Source organism: Ruditapes philippinarum, unplaced genomic scaffold (genome assembly GCF_026571515.1).
Source record: "Ruditapes philippinarum isolate M1 unplaced genomic scaffold, ASM2657151v2 ctg2512_1_1_1_1, whole genome shotgun sequence".
In the NCBI taxonomy this organism is placed as follows: domain Eukaryota; kingdom Metazoa; phylum Mollusca; class Bivalvia; order Venerida; family Veneridae; genus Ruditapes; species Ruditapes philippinarum.
The window spans coordinates 67,897-90,566 of record NW_026856896.1 but is presented as its reverse complement, the minus strand read 5'-3'; the positions used below and the strand labels follow the sequence as shown (position 1 = coordinate 90,566).

Here is a 22,670-nt window from a genome sequence, read left to right as displayed (position 1 = left end):
CAGGTCACATATTCTAAGGGTAATTATAGAGTCAAATAATGGACTTCTGTAACCACCCAAGTAGAAATTACCTAATATACATAAATTAAATACCACATACACAACAATAACGTCTTGGTTAAAAAGGTTTTAATTATTTAGTAAAATCTTGTTTGCTCTTTGCTTTCATTCTAGCTAACTTCGGTTTAAAATGCCCTTGGGTACGTCAGTCCGCCTCCTATAGGGTCATTTACTCTAAGCGTTAACTATCCCAATTACTTTATACACACTTATGTATCAATGCATCAGTACAACTTCTTGACAATTACTTTTCAAAGTCATCTCCCTTTTTATGACTTTGAAGAATAAACCTTGTATAGTTAGCCTATTCTTGAAACATGTTATAGTTGCTTCATCTCCTAACTGGTAGTTTTCATTATTTATAATTACTTACCTTTTATGGATTTCTTACATTTTTGGTAGAATAAAAGGTCACACTAGAGTGCTATATTGCATTTTCATATTTATTATATCGCTTGGTGCATAGTTGCCTTTGGCTCAAAATCCAGGAATTGGTGCTAAAAGTAGACTTATTTCCATTTGCTCACACAGTTTTTATTTACAGACTGATATTTTTCATATTTTGTAGGAACAAAACTTTAATAGTCCTCTACCTTCACCTTGAGTATGAAACATATGCGTAGAGCTTGTTTACTGTGCGCAAGATCATTTAATGTTGCTAAAAAGTATATTTCTACACTTATTTCAAATACAGCCTTTGTTTACTGACCGATGTCTTTAATATTTACTAGATATGCATACCTTGGGTTTGTAGGTTCTCTAGCTTTAAATTAAGGTTTGGGGTCACAAGGTTATGTTATGTCAGGTTACATTTGTCTGACAAGAGCAAAATAACATAAACGATGACTCTGTCAAGCTTATGCAATTTGATTGTGTTTAAAAAGCAATAGCCTCTCAAAACTTAGTGAATATATAGAATCTTTGTTTGGCAAATTGGTTACTGATGGGAATTTGAACGTGCAAAATTTGGAAGTTCTTTTTATGTATGCGTTTGTAACGTCGTACAGTGTATTAACCTTCAAATATCAATATAAAAGCACCTTTGTCTGTTTAGTTGCCTAGTAAGTCATTGCCTTCCGAGCTAGTCGTTTCTTTAATTTTAACGATTTTTTCATGTTTTGTTTCTCTGGGGCTTTGTTGTGAAAAGAAATCAAAGGCAGCCCTGCACCGTGGATAGCAAAGGCTTAAAGGTAAAATAAATATTGTTCAAGATATTTTATCTTAGATTATTAACATTTGTTCTATGTTAAGTCCCTCGTTCTTTAAGATCAATCAACCAGGTAACAAAAATACAAAATTTACACATCAATACATTTACATTTACGGTATGGAGGTAGATGGTTTTTGTTTAATTTCATTGTAAGCATGGTGATCTCGTACAAATATATGCATTGTCCTAAATGTGTAAACCGGCGGCTCGTATTACTCAGCTATACTAAATAAAATCACAAATAATCGTGATAACGAGAAATGACGTCTATTTATTTTGACGAAATGACCGACACGTTCATTTTGGCGTCGGCAAAATAATTTCTACTGAATTTTTATAAAGAATTGAAATATGTTATCCTTAAAGATGTGTATATAAGTAGAACGAATGAGAATGTTGGACAATAAAATAGTGTATGCATATCAACTTGATAACTTATTTTGTATGTTATGTATACTACGGAAGCTATTGAATTATATGTCTGGAACATTTTTGTGTCTAAAGAATATACATGTATAAGAAATATTTATTTATATAAATTTTAAACATTTGTCCCTCGTTCTTTAAAATCAATCAACCAGGTAACAAAAATACAAAAGTTACATATCAATACATTTACGGTATACTAAAAAAATCACAAATAATCGTGATAACGAGAAATGACGTCTATTTATTTTGACGAAATGACCGACAAGTTCAATTTGGCGTCGGCAAAATAATATCAACTGAATTTTTATAAAGAATTGAAATATGTTATCCTTAAAGATGTGTATATAAGTAGAACGACTGAGAAAGGTATAAAATAGTGTATGCATATTAACTTGATGACTTATTTTGTATGTTATGTATACTACGGAAGCTATTGAATTATATGTCTGGAACATTTTTGTGTCTAAAGAATATACATGTATAAGAAATATTTATTTATATACACAAGTTTTTGAAAAGCTGACAAACAGTGGAACGGACCGCAATGGTTTCCTTCACTTCAATCATTTCAAATTATTCTGGTTCAATTCTGTCTTTTTATCATTATTTTTTTCATTGTTCATTTTTTTATGATTTGGAATAGTCGGTTTACGCATAAATAAAATGAGCTTCCTGTAACATGTACTATTTAAATGAAATTTTGACATAACTCCTAATGTTCATGTAAAGGATATCGCAAGGGCAACAGGTAACTATTAATGATATTAATGATAACACCACCTAGGAAATAACTGTCTATTTGTAATGATATCAGCAAATTAAAAGTTTGGAATCAAATAATTGTCATAGGAAATGACGTCTAAGTACGGTGGCATAGAGGTGACATTTGCAGTTTTATTTTATCTCGTGGCCACGACTCATTATCTTGAGGCCTCAAGATATTATCTCGTGGCAACGACTTATTATCTTGTGGCCACGACTTATTATCTTGAGGCCTCAGGATATTATCTCGTGGCCACGAGTTATTATCTTGTGGCCACGACATATTATGTCGTGGCCACGAGTTATTATCTTGAGGCCACGGCTTATTATCTCGTGGCCACGAGTTATTATCTTGTGGCCACGACTTATTATCTCGTGGCCAATTCTTTTAAGATCTCCTCTTTGATTGCTACTGCTATTGCTCTGCTACTGCTACTCCCAATTTTACGTTTTATAACTTTGCTACTGTTACTGCTACTGTCAACTTCACGTTTTATAATTTTCCTACTGCTAGTGTTGTGCTACTGCTACTGCCAACTTCATGTTTAATAATTGTGTTACTGCTACTGCTAACTTCCTACCGGTGATTATCACTTATAAAAGTGAGTGAATTTTATGAAAAACTGCATCTATAGAAACTTGTTCCTTCAGCGTTAGGACCACTAGATAAGAATACACAGAACAAATAAGTGATGACAAGACACTACTCAGTCGATGTGTTACTGGGGTATATACAGTTAATAGCGATACTAACTGATAAGCCCTTACTGAAATTCAGCACGTCTCTGGGTAAATGTTAAGTGAATCTACGGTGGTGCGTTTGACCCGCGCCTCCTGTGAAAGTTTATGTCAGTGTGATATTAACTTTTGTCCGAGATAAAACGACCATTTTCATTGGCTGAAATAAGTCGTGGCCATCAAATAATAACTCGTGGCCACGAGATAATAAGTCGTGGCCTCAAGATAATAACTCGTCGACATGAGAAAATAAGTCGTGACCACAAGATAATAACTCGTGGCCACGAGATAATAACTCGTGGCCACGAGATAATATCTTGAGGCCACAAGATAATAAATCATGGCAACGAGATAATAAGTCGTGGCCACGAGATAACATCTTGAGGCCTCAATATAATAAGTCGTGACCACAAGATAAAATAAAACTGCAAATGTCACCTCTATGCCACCGTTTCTAAGTGATAATAATGTAATAAGTTCGGAAGCCCATTTAGGCCGTTTTGAGTTAGAAGTTAGAACTTAGATGTAAGATCTTAGAACTTAGGTACTTGAAGGTTCCTTAAAGGCGGGAAAACGTCATATTAACTGCAAAATGGACAAGAAATGTAAGTGAGATTTATAAACTTTTTATTATATTTCTTTAATTTTATTTTGACTCAAAATATATTGCAGAGATATAGGTAATACGTTAAAAGATTAAAGATATACTATGCTCATAATTGTGTAAAATATTTAAATCATGAAAATGCATTGAAATCTATGCAATTCTTTCCGAATATGTCTAACATGAATGAAAAAATGAATAAACTAGTTATTGGCAGCAGTGTTCCTTCTTACGGGATAAAGTAAGATGGTCCTTTCTTAATAAAAAACTGCCAGTTTACGACGCTATATATTTATATTATGACTACCTGTAGCGTGAAGTGTTTTTAACATAATAAATCCACTTTGTTTGAACACAAAACATGTTTATATTATATCTACAATAGACAATGTAGCAATTATCAATAAGTTCTTTAACAATTTGACCATAGTATATCTTTAAGTGATTATATCTTTAAGTGACTATATCTTTATATATAAGACAATAGCGTCCCTCGGCTTTTTTTGAGTATACACCAAGTTCCTGTCTTTGGCAGACACAAACACAACACCTTAAATGTTTTAGAGTAACAATAGGTTATTGTATTTTCAGCTAAATTGTAGTATCGCACGATCATTAAGGTCCCATAAAAATGTTTTTAAAATGCGTAGTATTTCAATTTAAAAGAAAATAATTATTTATTCTACTCTTTCAATGTTCATTCGAGATATTTAAGTTATTTTATTACTTATTGTCTAACACACATAAAAGTATGCTCGGTATCCATCTATACCGATATTTTTATAGTCCGAAATTACTTCTCAATGGAAAATCGAAAAGGAACCAAAAGACTTAAAAACAATTATTTTGTAAGACTTCTTTTTTCTACCATCATGGGAAAAACGAAAATTAAAAAGACAATGAAAATCAAAATAACGCCATATATTTACTGAGTTGTCCGCAAAAATTTACTTCTCGATATAATGGAAAACGAAAAGCTATGAAGTAAAATTATAGGACCTTTTTAAAGCAATATTTGAAATAAACTTTTTATTTAAATATATAGGATTACATAGAGAGTGATTTCTACATAAACAATCACTAGTATTGATTTAATATTATGCTTATCTATATTAGGTCATGATATTTCTTTTGTATGATAAAAGCAAAATACTTGTTAATGAATATATAATTATTTTTAGTTTAGTTTTATTATAGTATATTGTAAAACACTAAAAGTGTTACTCTGTGATTATTCTTGCAGTTTACAATAATATTTCCAAAAACGATTAGAAACATTACCAAAGTCAACACAATCTAGTTACCATCTTTTTAAAAAAAATATTTGAAAATTGTAGTATTCATTTACAATTATTCTAAACATAGGATGTCTCAATACTATCTTTTAAAAATCTATTCGACAGGCGGCAAATGATAACATGTAGTGAGTACATTAACAAACAAAAAAAGTTATGTGTAGTTATCAATCTCTCGAGGAGTTACTTGACAAATAATGATAATATGAAGCATTTGAAGTTTTTTTTAAATAAGCTTTTTGACAGATGACAAAAAGAAAGTATTGACAATATCTATAATCTGTAGCTTCTTGAAACATTTACTCTACAGGTGAAAAAAATGATAATAAGAATAAGTATCAACAACATTGACAGTCTCTTTTTTAACATTGTAACAGATCAAAAAGTATTTGCATCATTTACAATCTGTAATTTCGATCTTTTTTAAAAGCTACATGACAGGTGATAAAATGATTGTATGTATAAACAAACATTGATAGGCATTTAAAAGCTACTAGATAGGTATCACAATGAATATATGTATAAACAACATAGATACTCATTTAAGTAGCTATGCGACAGGTTACACAATGAATATATGTATAAACAACATAATGAACAATTTGAAAGTAAAAGATACTCGACATGTTCCAAAAAAGTATTGATGAGTAGCTTCCACCAAATGACAAGTTACTCGACAGGTGGAAAAAGATAGTAGTATAAACAACATTGACAGGTTTTTAAAAAAGCTACTTGACAGATGGCAAAAAGGAAAGAAAAGAAAGAGAAAAAACAATATCAAGTTATCATAAGCGTCGGTAGCACGGCTGAAATAAGATAATATTCTACACCATAGGACGATAATCAGTCCTATATTTACAGGGGGGAAAAAACAAGAAAATGTTTTGTTTTATTTTATACATTTTATTTTCTTTTTCTTTTCTTTTCATAGATCAATTTGAGAAACTGCTTTTTTAATTTTAATTTTATGTATTGGCTGAATAAAGAAGAGGGTACTCTGTCAAGACACCAGTGAAATACGGAATATGTTTCACTGCAGTTTAAAAAAAAATAAATTACTATGCAGAAAATGAAAAAATAGCGTTTTATTTCATCATCACTTTCTTATAATTCATAAGTTTATAATAGATACATATGAGGGGAAGTCAGAAAATATCCGGACTTTTGACTCGTTCTCGAAAACCATTCAACATTTTTAAAAAAATCTTTCTACTCTTTTTATAATTATTCTCCACCTACGTCTACGCACTTTTGCCATCTTCGTGGGAGCTTTTGAATTCCCGCTGTGAACCATGACGTAGACCTGTTTTAGGTACTGTGTAACAGCAGATATCAAAGCCGCCCTGGTTTTATATTTCTTTCCAGCAAGCAATTTTTTCAGTTCTGGAAACAAATAAAAGTCACAGGGGCGAGGTCTGTGCTATAAGGAGTGTGAGACAACAATTGCCATTTGTAAGAGTTGATAACCTCCATTGTAGCTGCGGCGGTATAGGAGGGGCGTTATCGTGAAGAAGGGGGACATTTTTCTGTGCTAACCTGGGACGCAATTGCTTCAGCTTTTCTCTGAGATTTTTCAGAATTACTTCAGAATAGTACTTGGCGGTGACAGTTTGACCTATTGGCAAGAAATGAGTAAGTATCATTCCTCGTGAATCCCAAAAGGCAACAAGCATGACTTTAACAGCCGAATGAGGCAGCTTAAACTTTTAAGGAGGTGGGGAACACTGCTTTGACTGAGCTTTTGTCTCAGGATCGGAATAATGAACCCACATCTCATCTCCAGTGATAATGCGGTTCAAAAACTTATCTCCTTCACGATTAAAACGACTTAATGTTCTTTTGCATTGGTTACTATGGTTGCCTTTTGATCTGCGGACATCTGTCTATGTACCCACCTTGCACTTACCTTGCTCATACCTTACCGATGCTAAACTTGTTGGCTAACTCCTCCAAAGTTACTCGACGATTTTTGTTGACAATAGCTTTAACATTTGCTACCATTGTTGGGGTCACCGCCTCAGCTGGCCGCCCAGTCTTAGGCTTGTCACAACACTTGTTCTGCCTTCACGAAACTGAGAAACCCAGTTGTAGAAGGTTGAACGTGATACTCATTTATCAGAAAATATTTTTTAAGCCTCTGAAAGATGTGGCAGGGCTTTTTCACCTTCTGCAACCAGAAATTTTTTACAGAGCGTTGTTTCCTCTAACAAAGAGTCCATGATAGACGAAACACCTATCATATATCAGAGGGCAACATACTGTGTATACACAACTATCATTGAAAATAAACTGACCACGTTATTGGCGAATGAATGTAGTTTTTACCAATATATAATGTGTGTATATAGCTGCACGTGGAAAGAGAGAAGGATGAAAAGTCCGGATATTTTCTGACCGTCCCTCGTATATTTATTTCTCAAAAGTTAGAATAAAAATATAAACTGGGAGATTGCAGTTTTTATAACTTTTGTATTTTTTATACGTAATAAGAAACAAGATCTTCGTCGTTGTCATCTTTTTAGTTTATTGTTTACATTGCACAATCTTCATCGGTCAAAGAAACCGGTCAAAGGTAATTAACTTAAATCACGTAACGATTCACTTGTTTGTAAAAAAAATATATGTTTTTCTTTTTGAAAATAAGTGATGGTCATTTGGCCGCGTCTACATAAGACAGTTCTGGTTCGGAATACTGCGTAGTGAAGGTTGTTTGAGGCATAGAACTGTTTGGTTGGATATCCTTGGGTTTTGCTCAAATCCTGAGCATGTGTTTCATTCTTTTCCGGCCACGGAAAATTTAACCAATAGCGGTAGTTTTTAAATTGCAATTGCAAATGCATGTTTCACGTAATTTTTTTCTCCAAACGACCACGCTTTTTAACATTTGACTTATTTGTCTTCGACTTTTGTTTTGGCGTCTTACTATAATAATACTATAATAATAATATTAATAATAATAATAATAATAATAATAATAATAATAATAATAATAATAATAATAACTATAATTGGCCTATGCTTGCCGACTTTGTATTTTCAAAGTATGTGGCTGATGTCAATATCTACTTCCTGCAGAACAAGATCTGAGTTTTCTTTTATTGTGTCTCTTACTTTTTGCATAACTGTTTCTGAGGTTTGCTTGTTGTCATCGCCCTTAATGCCAAAGATTCGAACATTATTTCTGCGACTGTACTGTTCGGACTCGTTTTTAAACTTTTCACAGCAAAATTCATCTATCATATTTTTTCGTATAGTGACTGATCTTTTTCTTTGAGTCCATTTATAATTAAATCTTTATCTTTGATCTTTTGTTCTAGTTTTTAATTGTCTGAGCTTGTGTATGGACGTCATGTTCACGAATCTCTACTCTCTTAGTCATTGCACTAAGGAAGCTTACTTTCATTTCATTCATTTTATCTTCGATAATTTTCTTTATGAAAGTGGTATCATCTTTTAATAGGAGTGTTGATAGTTGAATACTGATGTATGCTAGCTGCTTTTCAAGGATTACAAACCCTGCATGGATATTCTAAAATTAGAATTATTTGATTTTATTCAAACTGTTATCCTTAAACTTCTCCGGGGTGCAGGGGTAACGCGCTCGTTTAGGGTGAGAGAGGTCTGGGGTTCAAATCCCAGTCGAGGCAACTTTTTTTTAAGTGTCTTTTTTGAGGAAGTAGCCAAAATATGCAAGGATAAAGTGTGGCTGTCATAAAAAATGAACATAAATTATTTTTGATGCAACTCTAGTCATGCAAAATTCCGTATGTATAGAACTCAAACTGTTATAGTAAAAAATCCAAACGCAGTCGCTGCATCTCGGTGCCCTGCAAGCTGAATTATAGTATATAAAAATAAACTTATACAGGAAAATACATACAGATATACAGTACAATTTAGATTGCAAAGATCAGAAAATACTACAGAGCTTGCTGCCCTTTGATCGATTATTTTAGTCTTTTTATCTTTTTGTTTAAAAACTGGGTAAACAGGTTGATTGTCAATATCTAATTCACTAGCAGTTGAAGAGTGTTGTCTATTCTTGCTGTCGTTTGAGCTCATTATGATACAAAAATCATTTCAACATAAGTCTTCCATAAATTTATAAATATCACACTTTTCAACAAAGCATATAAAAGCCGATAATGGCTCAGTCATACGTGACCGCAAATTTTGTCGGTGTACGGTAGGACCTCAGGCTATTTCTAACTTTGCTTTTTTTCGCACAAAAAATCTCTCCACCCATTCAATTTATATAGCGCAAATCTAAAAGTTCAAAATGACATCTTTATGCAACATTCAAATTCAAACTTAACAGATTTTAATAGATGTGTGAAGTTGGCGGCCTGGCGGCCTGGCGGCCCAGCGGCCCAACGGCATGAAGTTGGCGGCATAGCGGCCAAACGGCCTAGCGGCGTGAAGTTGGCGGCCTAGCGGCCCAGCGGCCTGAACCTAAAAAAGAATACAAGCTTGGCAAAGAAATTAAAACGACTCTTTTCTAAAGACATATCTTACCATTTAAAAGTTACATAAATAAAAAAACATTTAGACAGTTTTTTTATCTCTAGCGACCAGTCAGCCGGAAATTTTAATGTTGTAGAAATGTTATTAATATGATAAAAACGTTACTCTATGGGGTTCTTAAGACTATTCTTGATATATATAAGGTATATAAAAAGAAAAAACACTTTCAGAGAACTTTTTTATTTTCTCATGTTTGTGAAGTTGGCGGCACAGCAGCCTGACGGCCAAGATTTTAATGTTGTAGAAATGTTATTTTAACAATAAAACGGCATTTAATGAAGTTTTAAAGACAATTCTTGTTATTTAAAGGATATATAAAAAGAAAAAAATCACTTTGAGAAAACTTTTTTATTTTATCATTTTTGTGAAGTTGGCGGCCCAGCGGCCTGACGGCCAAAAATTTTACTGTTGTATAAATGTTTTTTTAAACAATAAAACGGCATTTAATGAAGTTTTAAAGACAATTCTTGTTATTTAAATGAAACATAAAAAGAAAAAATCACTTTGAGAACACTTTTATATTTTATCATTTTTGTGAAGTTGGTGGCCCAGCGGCCTAGCGGCCTGAACTTTAAAAAAAATACAAGTTTGGCAAATAAATTAAAACGACTCTTAATTAATTTAAGACTTCTGTCAAATTTGACTGAAATAGGGCTATTCCCCGCGAGATTAGTCAAAACGCCGCCATTACAAGTCTTCAAATATTCTGCCGAGTCATTTGCCTCCTCAGCGACGAGCACCTTCCGAGGGGAAGTGAGAAGCTGTTTAGCCAATGTAGTTATAGTGACATTTATATGAGTGTCAAATCAAACATATCACAAAAACATAACCTATGTATAGCTTTTGACCGACATACAATTCACATTATATTTTAGCACCCTACACACGTCTGGTAACAACTTTTAGATTTTTAGTGTTTATAATATTTATTTAAACATTTGTTATGGCAATTTATATGAAATTACATTAAATAACAAATGTTTATCGAAAATACTTATTCCTTTTGCATTATTTTCATTTGACCGCAGGTCTGTCAGACACTAAGCCTCTAGTGAAAATGAACAGCTAAACTAATTCAATTTAAATTTAATTCAAATAGTTTATTTTCGTCTCATCACATGTACAACATATACAACACAATCAAAATGCATAAAACTGGTAAAAGTACATATTCCATTAAACACAGAATTATATGAGACGTGTAAGCAAAGCTTACATACGTAAATATAATAAAAAACTCCTTTTTACATAATTATATAATAATTATATGCAATACCCATATTACTTTAGATGTATTGGGAATAATGCGAATCTATGATTTTACCGTTTTTATTTGTTTGGGTCGTCAGACCAAACAAATAATGGTAGCGATTAATAAATCGTATGCGAACAGCATATTGATTAAACAATAATATTTTACATGCATGCATAAAAGTATGTAATGAGAGCATATACAATAATGAATCAATGTATCAAAGATAAATACAAAGTCTACATATTTTCGATAGATTTGAGATATTCGGCTTTGCTATTTCTGACTATTCATATACAATTATGATAACGAAAATGTCAAACTTGGTAATTGTTATTTCATATGACACAGTATTTAAGTTAAGTATTTTAATTAACTATTTGTATTTAAGAGAGTCTTTCTTTCTTCAAATGCTTTGATTAGATATTTTGCCAGTCTGTATAAAATTTGCACATCACTGGATGATAATAAATCAATGAATTTAATCATATTTGGCCTTGTTCTGTACCAATGTGGTATATACTGTCTTCTAATGTTATTATACACCGGACATTCTAATATGAAGTGGAATTCATCTTCTATTGTTCGTTGAAGACATAATTTACACAGACGCTCGTTCCTAGGAATGTTCCTATGCCTACCTTGTTCAATTTCAAGGCAATGAGAGGACAAACGTATTTTTGTTATTACATTTCTATATTTCTTATTTTCCATCAATGTTAAATAATCTGCCATTCCAAAGTTTTGTTTAATACTATTAAATAACATGATACTTGGGCTACTTCGCGTACACACTCTCCATTCACTAACATATATGTCATAACATCTTCGTTTGAATATTGGTATAAACGCGTTAATATCTACCGAACGTGGATATAGCCATACTTCCCCAAAGCCACATACATCAAGTAGTTTCTTCACTTTTGAGGCCCAGTTTTGCAGTCCATTTTCAGCTGTTTTTAACATAGATTCGTACACATTCCATATTATACAGTTCCGTTGTCCGTTGTGTAAAAGTTTCAACCAAAATTTAACAATTCGAACTTTTCTGTTAAGAACTAGTGGATGTCTACCCGTTTCACCGTATATGCCATGGCTACTTGTCGATAGTTTCACATTTAGGACTCGCTTAATGAATTTTCGGTGTACACGTTCTATTACTTCTGCGGATGAAAAACCCCATATTTCAGCACTATAACAAAGAATAGAAGTAACATATGCGTCGAATAGGTTGAATTTTATCTTAACTGGCATTTCTATGTCTTTTGTTACCGATAGTAAATTGTTCATGGATTTTATAGCCTTTGATGCAAGGGCATCAATGCCCCGTTTCGCCGAACCATTACTGCTTAGTACGTAGCCCAGATAGTTGAAAGATTCGACGATATCTATCCCGTTGCCGTTATATGTCCATGTTTCGTTATCTCTCACACGCCCGTTACCTTTTTTGAATACTATAATTTTTGTTTTCGTTACATTGACGGTTAATCTCCATTTTACACAATAGTTATATAGCAAATCGAGATGTGATTGCATTCCTTCCGGGGTTTCGCTCAATAGTATGCAGTCATCCGCATAGAGCAGAAGGTAAATGTTTAATTGGTCAAGAGTTAATCCAGACTGTGTATTTTCTTGTATGGTCATTTCAATATCATTTAGGAAGAGCGAGAATAATATGCTTGACGTTATTTCTCCTTGAAATACGACTATATCACAACTGAAGAAGTCGGATACTTTTTCTATTTGTTTCACACAAGATTTTACATTTGCGTACATTGATCGTAGAACTTTTAAAAGTTTGCCGTCGATTCCATGTTTTATTAGCTTATACCATAATGCACTTCTAGAAACAGAGTCAAATGCCTTTTGATAGTCGATGAAAGCAGCGTATAGACGTTTCCCTTGACTTAAGTATCTGTCAATTAATGACTGTAATACAAATATCGCATCTGTAGTTCCATAATTAGGTTTAAATCCGAATTGTGCGTCAGTTATTGTTTCGTGAATATCTGTCCAATTTTTAAGACGCGTATTTATCACTGAAGTGAATAATTTTGCCAAACAACTAATGAGTGTGATCCCGCGATAATTGTTTGGGTCATCACCAGGTTGTTTCTTTAAAAGAGGTATAATAATACCATTTGACCAAGTTGTAGGAAATTGTCCCGATTCAAATATAATGTTAAATAACGTAGTTAATGGCTGTATTAATAGATCACAGGTTTCAATCAAATATTCATTTATAATGGAATCATCTCCAGGTGATTTATTTCTGTTTAATGTTTTACATGCTTTTAACACTTCATCTGACGTAATAGGGAAATCGAGTTCCTCATATGTACTGTTTCCGTCATGTTCATCAAAATCACGTAAAAAGTCTTCGATATCATCATCCGGGGTATTATGGTCCTGCGCTAATGTTTTAAAGTGCTCACACAATTGTTCGTTTGAAATCTCATTGACAGAATTATTTTTATTAGTCTTAAACATTCTCCAGAATTCGCGGGGGCTTTTCCTTCTCATTGTGTTCATTTCACGACACCGATCACGATTGAATGTTTTCTTTGCACGATTTACACATGTTTTATATTCGCGTTTAAGCTGATGCAGTCTATTTAATGATTCCGTATTTCTATGTGTCAGATATTGTCCCAATGCTGTCTTGTATATACGTTGCTTTTCTATACATTCTTCGTTAAACCATTTTTTCCTGTCATTGCTTCTATCAAGGAATGTGTTATTTGTACATTTAACATTTTTCTTAAAGTATTTATCGGCGTTATCGGTAATTACTTTGCTAAAAGTTTGTACTTTATCATTTATGCTGATATCACTGTCATCTAGCAGACTGTTTAAATTGCCAATTTCACTGAATATATCGTTTCGAAATGCATGTTTGTGTTCATCATTCCACCTATAATATATTCTTCGGTGAGTTGTTTCCCTTTTTTCGACAATACCTAATTTTAATCGAAATGACACGGGTGTGTGGTTGGAAAATTCTGTGTAATCATGAATCATAAATTGCTTTAAGAACTTGAAATTTGAGTATTTAGTCAACACTAAGTCAATCACACTTTCACCATTGTGCGTCATACACGTATAACTGCCCTTATCGCCCGGCATACCTGATCGTCCGTTAACAATACACATATTCACTGCTTTACAAAGTTCAATCAATAAATCACCAAATCGATTACTATTTAAATCCATTGATCGTCGTATTGGCGGTACATCGTTTAAGGTATTGTTCATGTCTAAATCCGTTAAGCGCTCATCCTTGATAAAATCACACTTTACCCCCACGCGACTATTCATGTCGCCTAATAGTAACGTCCGTCCGTACTGTTGAAAAGTTGTAATATCTTGTTCTAAAATACTAAATATGTCACTTTCATAAAAGTCATGTACGGGTGAATTTTCCGGGGCAACATATGTGCAACAAATATACCAGTCTGTATCTGTTTGAAAGAATATTTTATCAAGTTTTAACCATATTACACCGTCAATATCGTTTTTCACTAATTTGACACCTTTCTTTATAAAATCTTTAATATACACTATAATCCCACCGCTTGCTCTTTTTGCACGTCTATTCTGGAAACGTCTGTATGAGTGGAAGTTACTATATCCTTTTAATTCTATCTTTGATGATTTAGAAGTCCATGTCTCTGATAAACATATTATATCGTATTGTGTGAGAATATTTGTAAACTCGTCGTTTGAACGCTTGTTTTTGGTTAATCCCTCGACATTCCACGTTAAAATATGTATATCACTCTCGGCGCTTTCCTAGTTCGTTTGTGGCGGTATGTACAAATTGCCATCAATGAATAGTTTATCATACCGCAGTTCAACTTTCTTCTTGTCATTTTTTGCTTTCCTTAGTATCGGTCCGAGTGCTTTTCGTTTATCTGCTATATCTTTGGGGAAATGTTGACTTACCCCAACAGAATTGTACTTTGTGAGATTTTTGCACGATTTTCTCACAGTTTCACGTTCCTCAAAACTACTATATCGTACAACAATAGGGCGTATCTTGTCCGATTTATATCTTCCCATTCTTTCTGTTTTGGTCATCATGATATTTTCTGCGTTTTTTATTTTCATGTCTTCTTTCATTATTGTCAAAATCTTTTCTTTACACTGTTCATTTGTTTCGGATTCTTCATCATTAACCCGAAAAAATAGAAGATTATTTTTGAGGTCAGCACATTTCATCTCATTAACGAGATCCTCACATTCAATACGCTGAGTTTCTATTTGGGACACTTTGGTTTTTAAGGAAACGATCTCGTCCTGCTTTCTTTTGATTTCATCTACGGTATTGCTTTCAGACTGCTAGCTACTCTCGAGATCACTGATCCGTTTTTCCGTGGCGTCGACCTTTTGACCTATATCATACATGGATACCGTTAATCCATTAACGGTAGTCTGAATTTTTTCAAGTTGTCCTAGTTTCATATCCATATTATCCAATCTGTTCAAGATCAATGTAAATGGATCAATGCTATTGGGTGAATTCGAATTCAAAGGTGTGCTGGTATTATATTGCGGTATATTATACGTTGCTACTGGCGTTGTAGGTACAATACCATGACCATTGCTCAATGTTTGAAATGTTTGTGTATTGTTTACCGTATTTGGTGATGAATTTCCCGCATATGTATATCCGCCATTAACGTTAGTTCCCTGCATAACAAATGTCTGACTTGCCTGGCCAAAGCTGCCGTTCATACATCCTTGTCCCTGACCTGTCGTCTGTACTGATGAGTTGTTCATATCTGTCACTTTCCGGCGTGAAGTCTCCTGGTTCACTTGCTGGGGTGATCTATTACTGTTTTTACGTTTTTTCCCTTGAGCTTGGCTCCCTTTCCCACCTTTTCCACCCATTTACTTAACCACTCGAATGTTATTAAAATCACGCACTGTTAATACATTTACACTATATTCCCATGTTTTCCATTGTTGTTAAATAAAAGTACATATATCCATCAATCACATATGTTATTTGTATATGTTTACTTTAGTGCTCTGCTTTACGGTTAGATGTCACATTTTTCTATTTAATATAATCCAATTTCCGGAATAATAATCAACTTTAGTCTTTACTGTACGAGGTTACATATATTTCTGTTCTCAGAAGCGTCAAGTGTTATCTTTTTTATGGTGCTTATCACGTATATTTTATTGAAAAATCAATTTTTTATTTGCCACTTAAATTTGAACGTCCATTACTTTCACGCATGCGCACACCTCAACAAGTAGTTCTCAAAACAGCTTAAAACCAACGATTTAAAAGAAAGAAATATTTTATTTTGTTACAAGTATCCAACAAATTACAACGCATTTAAAGTTAAACAATAGCGTTGGCTTATAGAATTGTCAATAAATGCACAATCACAAATTACGCGGATGAATATGATTTTATCAATGAAAATACTATTTTTAGCCATGTAGATTACCGAATACTACACAAACCGAGTAGTGGAATATATAGATTCTACATGTCGGACTGTTTGGGCGAGAGGATTTTCGCTAAAATATTTACTTCAATTTTAAACAACAGGTTTACCCTGAACAAAATACCTCGAAATTAATAAGGATTACAAACCTGAATGCAATGCAAGTTCTAAATTTAGAATGAGTTGATATTATTCAGACATTCTGTGTATAACTTCTCCGTGGTACAGTGGTAACGCGCTCGCTTAGTGAGTGAGAGGTTTCGAGTTCGAATCCCAGTCGAGGACATATATTTTTTTTTTGTTAATTTCTTTTTTAAAGTGTTTTTGTTAAGGAAGTAGCCATGATTTACAAGGATAAAGTGTGGCTGTCGTAAAAAAAGTACATAAATGATTTTTTGATGCAACTCTAGTTATGCAGAATTCCGTATGTGCCTTACAAAATGAATTATAATACATAAAAATAAACTTATACAGGAAAATGCATACAGATATACAGTACGATTTAGATTGCGAAGATCAGAAAATACCACAGAACTTGCAGCCCTTTGATTCTTTATAAATATACATGCTTAGAGTAAGCTTCAGGATTATTTACATCTGTGTTAAACAACAGTTAAAAGTCGTTACAAGCCCTAATTTAGAATAATATGGTTTTCTTCAGACCGTTCACATATAAATTTAACCGTGGCTGAAGGGTTTTCGGGCTTGCTTAGGAAGCGAGAGGTGTTGAGTTCAAATCCCAGTAAAGGTAACTCATTTTTTTAAATTGTTAAAGTCAAATAACCATTGGATTGAATATCAGTGTTGCAATTAGTCTTATAGCCAATTTACTACAATTAAAACGCTGGAAATCATTGGTGGCACTAAACATATAATCTCACAACCTGCACCTTTCTTACATTCTGAGACCCAAACAAATTTAGCGCCTTCTGTGCTTTGATTATTATTCATATTTCTACTAATATGTCTATTTAAAAGTCTATATATATATAGCAAATTAATGGGAGATTTGAGATAAGGTTTGGTGTGAAATTTGGTAGTTCGAATGCATATTGACTAGACGCCGCGTGCACGCGGCGTCTAATGAGAATGCGGAAAAAAAAGGTAAGGCAAGCTGATGCCTTATGAATAAAACACGAAGTAAAATATGTAAAGCCATGGCTGTCTGATATTGTTCTTTTTCAATTTATGTAACCATTTGGATAATATATAAGTTCACTTTGACTACACATGAATTGAAAACACCTTATTTAACCGACCGGAATCCATCATATTAATCAACAGTTACAATATATGAAACCATACCGTCAGTGTATGAAACCGAGGTAGCAATATATAAGTTGATTTTGTCAATGTATGATAACAGTTCTTCCATATATGGTACCAAAGTAGCCATGTGTGGAATCAGATATCCTTATATGAAACCAAATTATCAATATTTTTTAATTCATTTTTCAATATATGAAACCAATTTATCAATTTATGAAACCAAAGTAGAAATGTATAAGTGGGTTATCACATTATATGATACCAATTTTTCAATATATGGTACCAAAGTAGCAATATATGGAACCATACGCCCTTATATATACGCCAATATATTAATTCTATTTTACAATATATGAAACCCTTTCATCGATGTATTGATCCAAAATATCAATTTATAAGTTGATCCGGCCCTGAGGTGTTACCAGTTCTTCAATATATGTTACCAAAGTAGCAATATATGGAACCACATGTCCTTATATAAAACCGATTTTTCAATATATTAATTCATTTTTACAATATATGAAACCAGTATATCAATGTATGTAACCGAAGTAGCAATATATAAGTTGATTATCACATTAAATGATACCAGTTCTTCAATATATGATACCAAAGTAGCAATGTATGGAACCAGATGCCCTTATATAAAACCGAATTATCAATATATCAAACCATTTTTACAATATATGAAACCATTTTATCAATGTATTGGACCGAAGTCCCCATATATAAGTGGATTTTACATTATATGACACCAATTCCTCAATATATTGTCATATGTTGCTAGTATATGAATCGACTTTTCCAATATATGGAACCAAATGAGTAATGCGTGGAACCAAAATGTCATTATATTGACGGGACTTTTTTTAAAGACTGTATTCTATCCTTGCACCGGTATTATAGTTTCGCGCCAATATTCCTTGTAGAACTGTCGCTTCAATGATGGCATACTGCACATTCTAAATAAGGAATTACGTGTATTTGAATTTAACGACACATCCACTCTGGCCTTAAAATGGGCTGGGCAGGCAAAACTTATCGTTATATATGTATGTAAAGTTTCAAAGTCATAATTTAAGCTACTGTGTCGTACCGACCATTAACAAAAACATAATTAAAAAATAAGTTCATCTGATCAAAAATGATCATGTCCAGTAGGACACATCAAGGTCAATTTAGTTATTATAAATATACATGCATAATAAGTATTATAACATAATGATATGGTTATAAAGATATATATTTCGTGTACAAGTTATGTTTTTATTTTTATTTTTAAAATATGTTAGAGAATAATATGACCGTTATAAAATAAGATTCTATTCCACATATTGGCATTTGTATTTTTTACCATTATGAAATTACATTAATAACAAATGTTAATCGTTTTAATTTCTTTGCCAAACTTGTATTCTTTTTTAAGTTCAGGCCGCTGGGCCGCAAGGCCGCCAACTTCACACATCTAGATTACATTCCATATCCTTCATGAATGAAATAGTAACTCAATTCTTCAGTTTGCCGGTGTTGTTACAACTATGCATTTAACATCTTATAGTGTTACAACTATGCAAGAATAGTATCTGTCTACTACATTTCTTACTAATTTCAAGATCAAAATATACCCCTTAATGCATATGTTTTTTAGAGTTTAGATAACTCTTCTGTATGAAAAAAATCGATCTGGAATAACATCCATAATGCCGCAAAATCATTATAACAAGGTATATTAAAACGGTGCTACAATAATTTTAACAAAGACATTATTCATGACTGTGTAGAAGACATATTAACTGTTTATTTGTATTTCTTTTTCTTTCCTGTAAATGGATGTTATAACTTTTTTCTCTATTTCTTTTTATTTACATAAATATATATCCAAAACATCAACTTTTGTTTAACGACAACAGATTTAATATGATAATAATAATAATATGGTCTGTCCATGTGAACTTGTTTCAAGATTTCAGAACATGTTAAATTGTCTATATATTCAGAAAACGTTATATTGACATTTTTATATGTGAACTTACACTTGGAGAATAACGTATTCAGAAAATGGCTATGTCACAGGGTGAGAAAAATGTGCAGCCTGACCGGGACTCGAACCCGGGACCCTCGTTATACCGTTCCAGGGCTCTACCGACTGAGCTAACCGGCCGCTTACGCATCTTCCCCCCCCCCCCCCCTTAAATAGTGAACAGCTCTGAACCGTGGCAAACTCCCCTGGTATCGAATTTCACAGAGTTACACAGCAATGTAAATTAAACTCTGAGCTATATCAGTCACGGTCCCCCGTTGGGCGCTTAATGTCACAGGGTAAGAAAAATGTGCAGCCTGATCGGGACTCGAACCCGGGACCCTCGGAATACCGTTCCAGGGCTCTACCGACTTAGCTAACCTTACACATCATCTCCCCTAAATATGGAACAGTTCTGAACCGTGACAGTTATATTTTGTCTGGTTATTAGAACATTTAATAGCCATAATATCTGTCCGCATAAATACAGAAATTCACTTTAATATAATATATGTTAATGAGACTATAGAAAAAAGAAAAGTTGTAACATCTATATCTGTATAAACTTATATTGTCAGATAATGATTATGTCGGTTAACATAAATTTGGGAAATAATTTTTAATGTTGAGTTGCATTTATGCAATCAGAAAATGCTTTTTCTTTGTTTGTTAATAAAATTGCAAATACTAGTAATGGGTGAAAAGGTATGTGTATATAAAACCAGTCTGTTTTATGACGTCAGCCCATATAAAATGCTTATGAAAAAAAGGTTTATAATTATTATCTTCATGAACACGTAGCGTATAGACAAAATGTTTGTATACATGAAATTTTATGTTATCTTATTATTTAAACTAAAATCCATTATTATATTTCTTTACGTAAAACAATAGTACTTATTTCTATCCCTATAAATTTCTGAACATGTCTAATTGCTTTTGTATATGAATTAATAGAGTACTAGCTATATTGTATTTCTTTGTGGACTTATACAAATTTATAGAATATGATACTGTTTGTCCTTGTGAACTTCAAGATTTGTTACAATGCTTGAATATGTATTTGAAATCAGAAAATAAAGTTAAATAATGTAAGTAAAACATACCTTTTAATTATTATAATAGTAAACCAGTCCGAATGATTCTGTAAATACAATAAAATGAAGAAAAGAATAAATTAAAGAAGGTACATTACATTTTAAACCAAATAACTATAACACAATACTAAATTTTCTAAAACATAACGTGAACAATCCGACTTAATACATTTAAGCATTAACATTTTCTACCAATACAGTCATCAAAAACATAACATATAATCTGTAATTATTGTCTAGGAAATAGATATAAATTCTGAGTGCATGGTTGTAGAATAATGCACGATAGGCCTGAGTGATTAATTACAACGCATTTGAACGAACAAACCAGCATTATTAAACTATAATGCACGTAGAATTGATATAAATTTCCATACTAGGAGTTTAGCCAAACTCCTCACAGTGATTACCTCCCTTGGCAGAATTGTACTGATAAGGGGAGATCACTGCGTAGGAGATGGCTTGGCGGAGTTTTGAACCGTAGGCCTGAGTAGTTATTTTTTTCGCATCAAAACGACAAAAAAGGTGTTACATAGCCGATAAACACCGCTAAAACCGATATTATTTCGATTCTAACACGATCGAATAAGAAAGATCACTAATATTATTTTTTCAAGCGGAAATAACTTCCAGTGCCGATTTTCGTGTAACGCTGTTCGATTTTCACACCCTACTGTTTCGAAGATATAGAAATTATTAAACAACAGAGACAACGTTATTTTATCAAGTTTTCAACAATAGAAACTTACATCGTATTTAGTTTACATCAGTGCCACAGTTATCATTCTTGTATGTATGAAATAACGTTAGCTTGTTTATGAACGAGTTGTTTACTTAGCATGACGTCATTACGCTGCTTACGGATTGGCGCCGTTTTGTCAAAATGATATGGATCCATTATGTGGCGTTTGTGTATGTGAGATATAATTTCGGTGATGTATGAAAAGAAAGCATTATAAGAACTGAAAATATAAATAACAATGCTTTTTATTGTTGCTTTAAAAGGCTTTGTAAACTATATAATCGAAGGTGAAAACATAACAGCCGCATATACAAATAGTCCCTAACAAGTGTTTATTGGCAGTTTAACACCGGTTTTTTTCCTTCTTTGTCTATAGTGACAACATCACGTGGAGTGTTAGAATGTAGAATAATGCACGTTTCCGTCATTCTTTGTTTATTAAGAAAAAAATCCGATAGTGTTAGAATTAAATTTTTTCCATCTGACATACATTAGCCAAGGTAAACTTTCTTTTATTTATCTTTTAGTCCAATGAAGTCATTATAAAGACAGTTGTATTTAAGTTTGTTTACAGTTGTACTGAGCGTTACTGACTTAAAAATAATAATTAGTATATGGAAAAAAATACTTTTTATTATATTTGTTTGTCTACTTTTGTTCTGTTTTATGTCTGTCGTAGGGTTAAAATATTTCTACATTCTATATTCTTACATTTTAGACATCTACTTGTAGTTAATCTATTCTATAAAAGTTTATATATAAATATATATTTTTATGTGTGTATAATTAAAACTTATTCCCTTGTCTAGTATATACTAATTATAAACTTATTTAAGACAAACCATATAGTTCGCCAAAGGAGAAGAATTCTATAAGACTTGTCTTTCATTCTCATCTTTTGCCATTGTGTAAAATGTTTTGTTTGTTATATATTTGTATGTACATTATATATACTTTCGGGAATAAATATGTTTAAACTAAAATATTTCTACACTGGATAGAAACAAACTCTGGGCGTAGGTTCGATGTATTTATTAATCCCAAGTAAAAATGGTCTAAAAATATATTAAAATAATTATACATCTTACAAATACAATACATAAAAGAACAAAATACAATGAAATAACAATATATACACAATCGATGCGGAATAAGAAATTACAAAAATACATAAATAAGAATTACAATCAATATCTTAGTTTT

At 32.6% G+C, this 22,670-nt stretch overlaps 1 protein-coding gene across 2 annotated transcripts in view; it reads left to right on the top strand.

Moving 5' to 3' along the window:
* Positions 1 to 1,119: 1,119 nt before the first annotated feature.
* Positions 1,120 to 22,670, top strand: part of LOC132748060 (acetylcholine receptor subunit beta-like 1) — a 38,874-nt gene continuing 17,323 nt past the window's right edge. Inside the window, exon 1 of one of the 2 annotated variants that reach the window (XM_060737598.1) lies at positions 1,120 to 1,250. The gene's annotated coding sequence lies outside the window, so the exon portion shown is untranslated. The remainder of the gene's footprint in view (positions 1,251 to 22,670) is intronic. The other variant, XM_060737599.1, reaches the window with a different exon arrangement.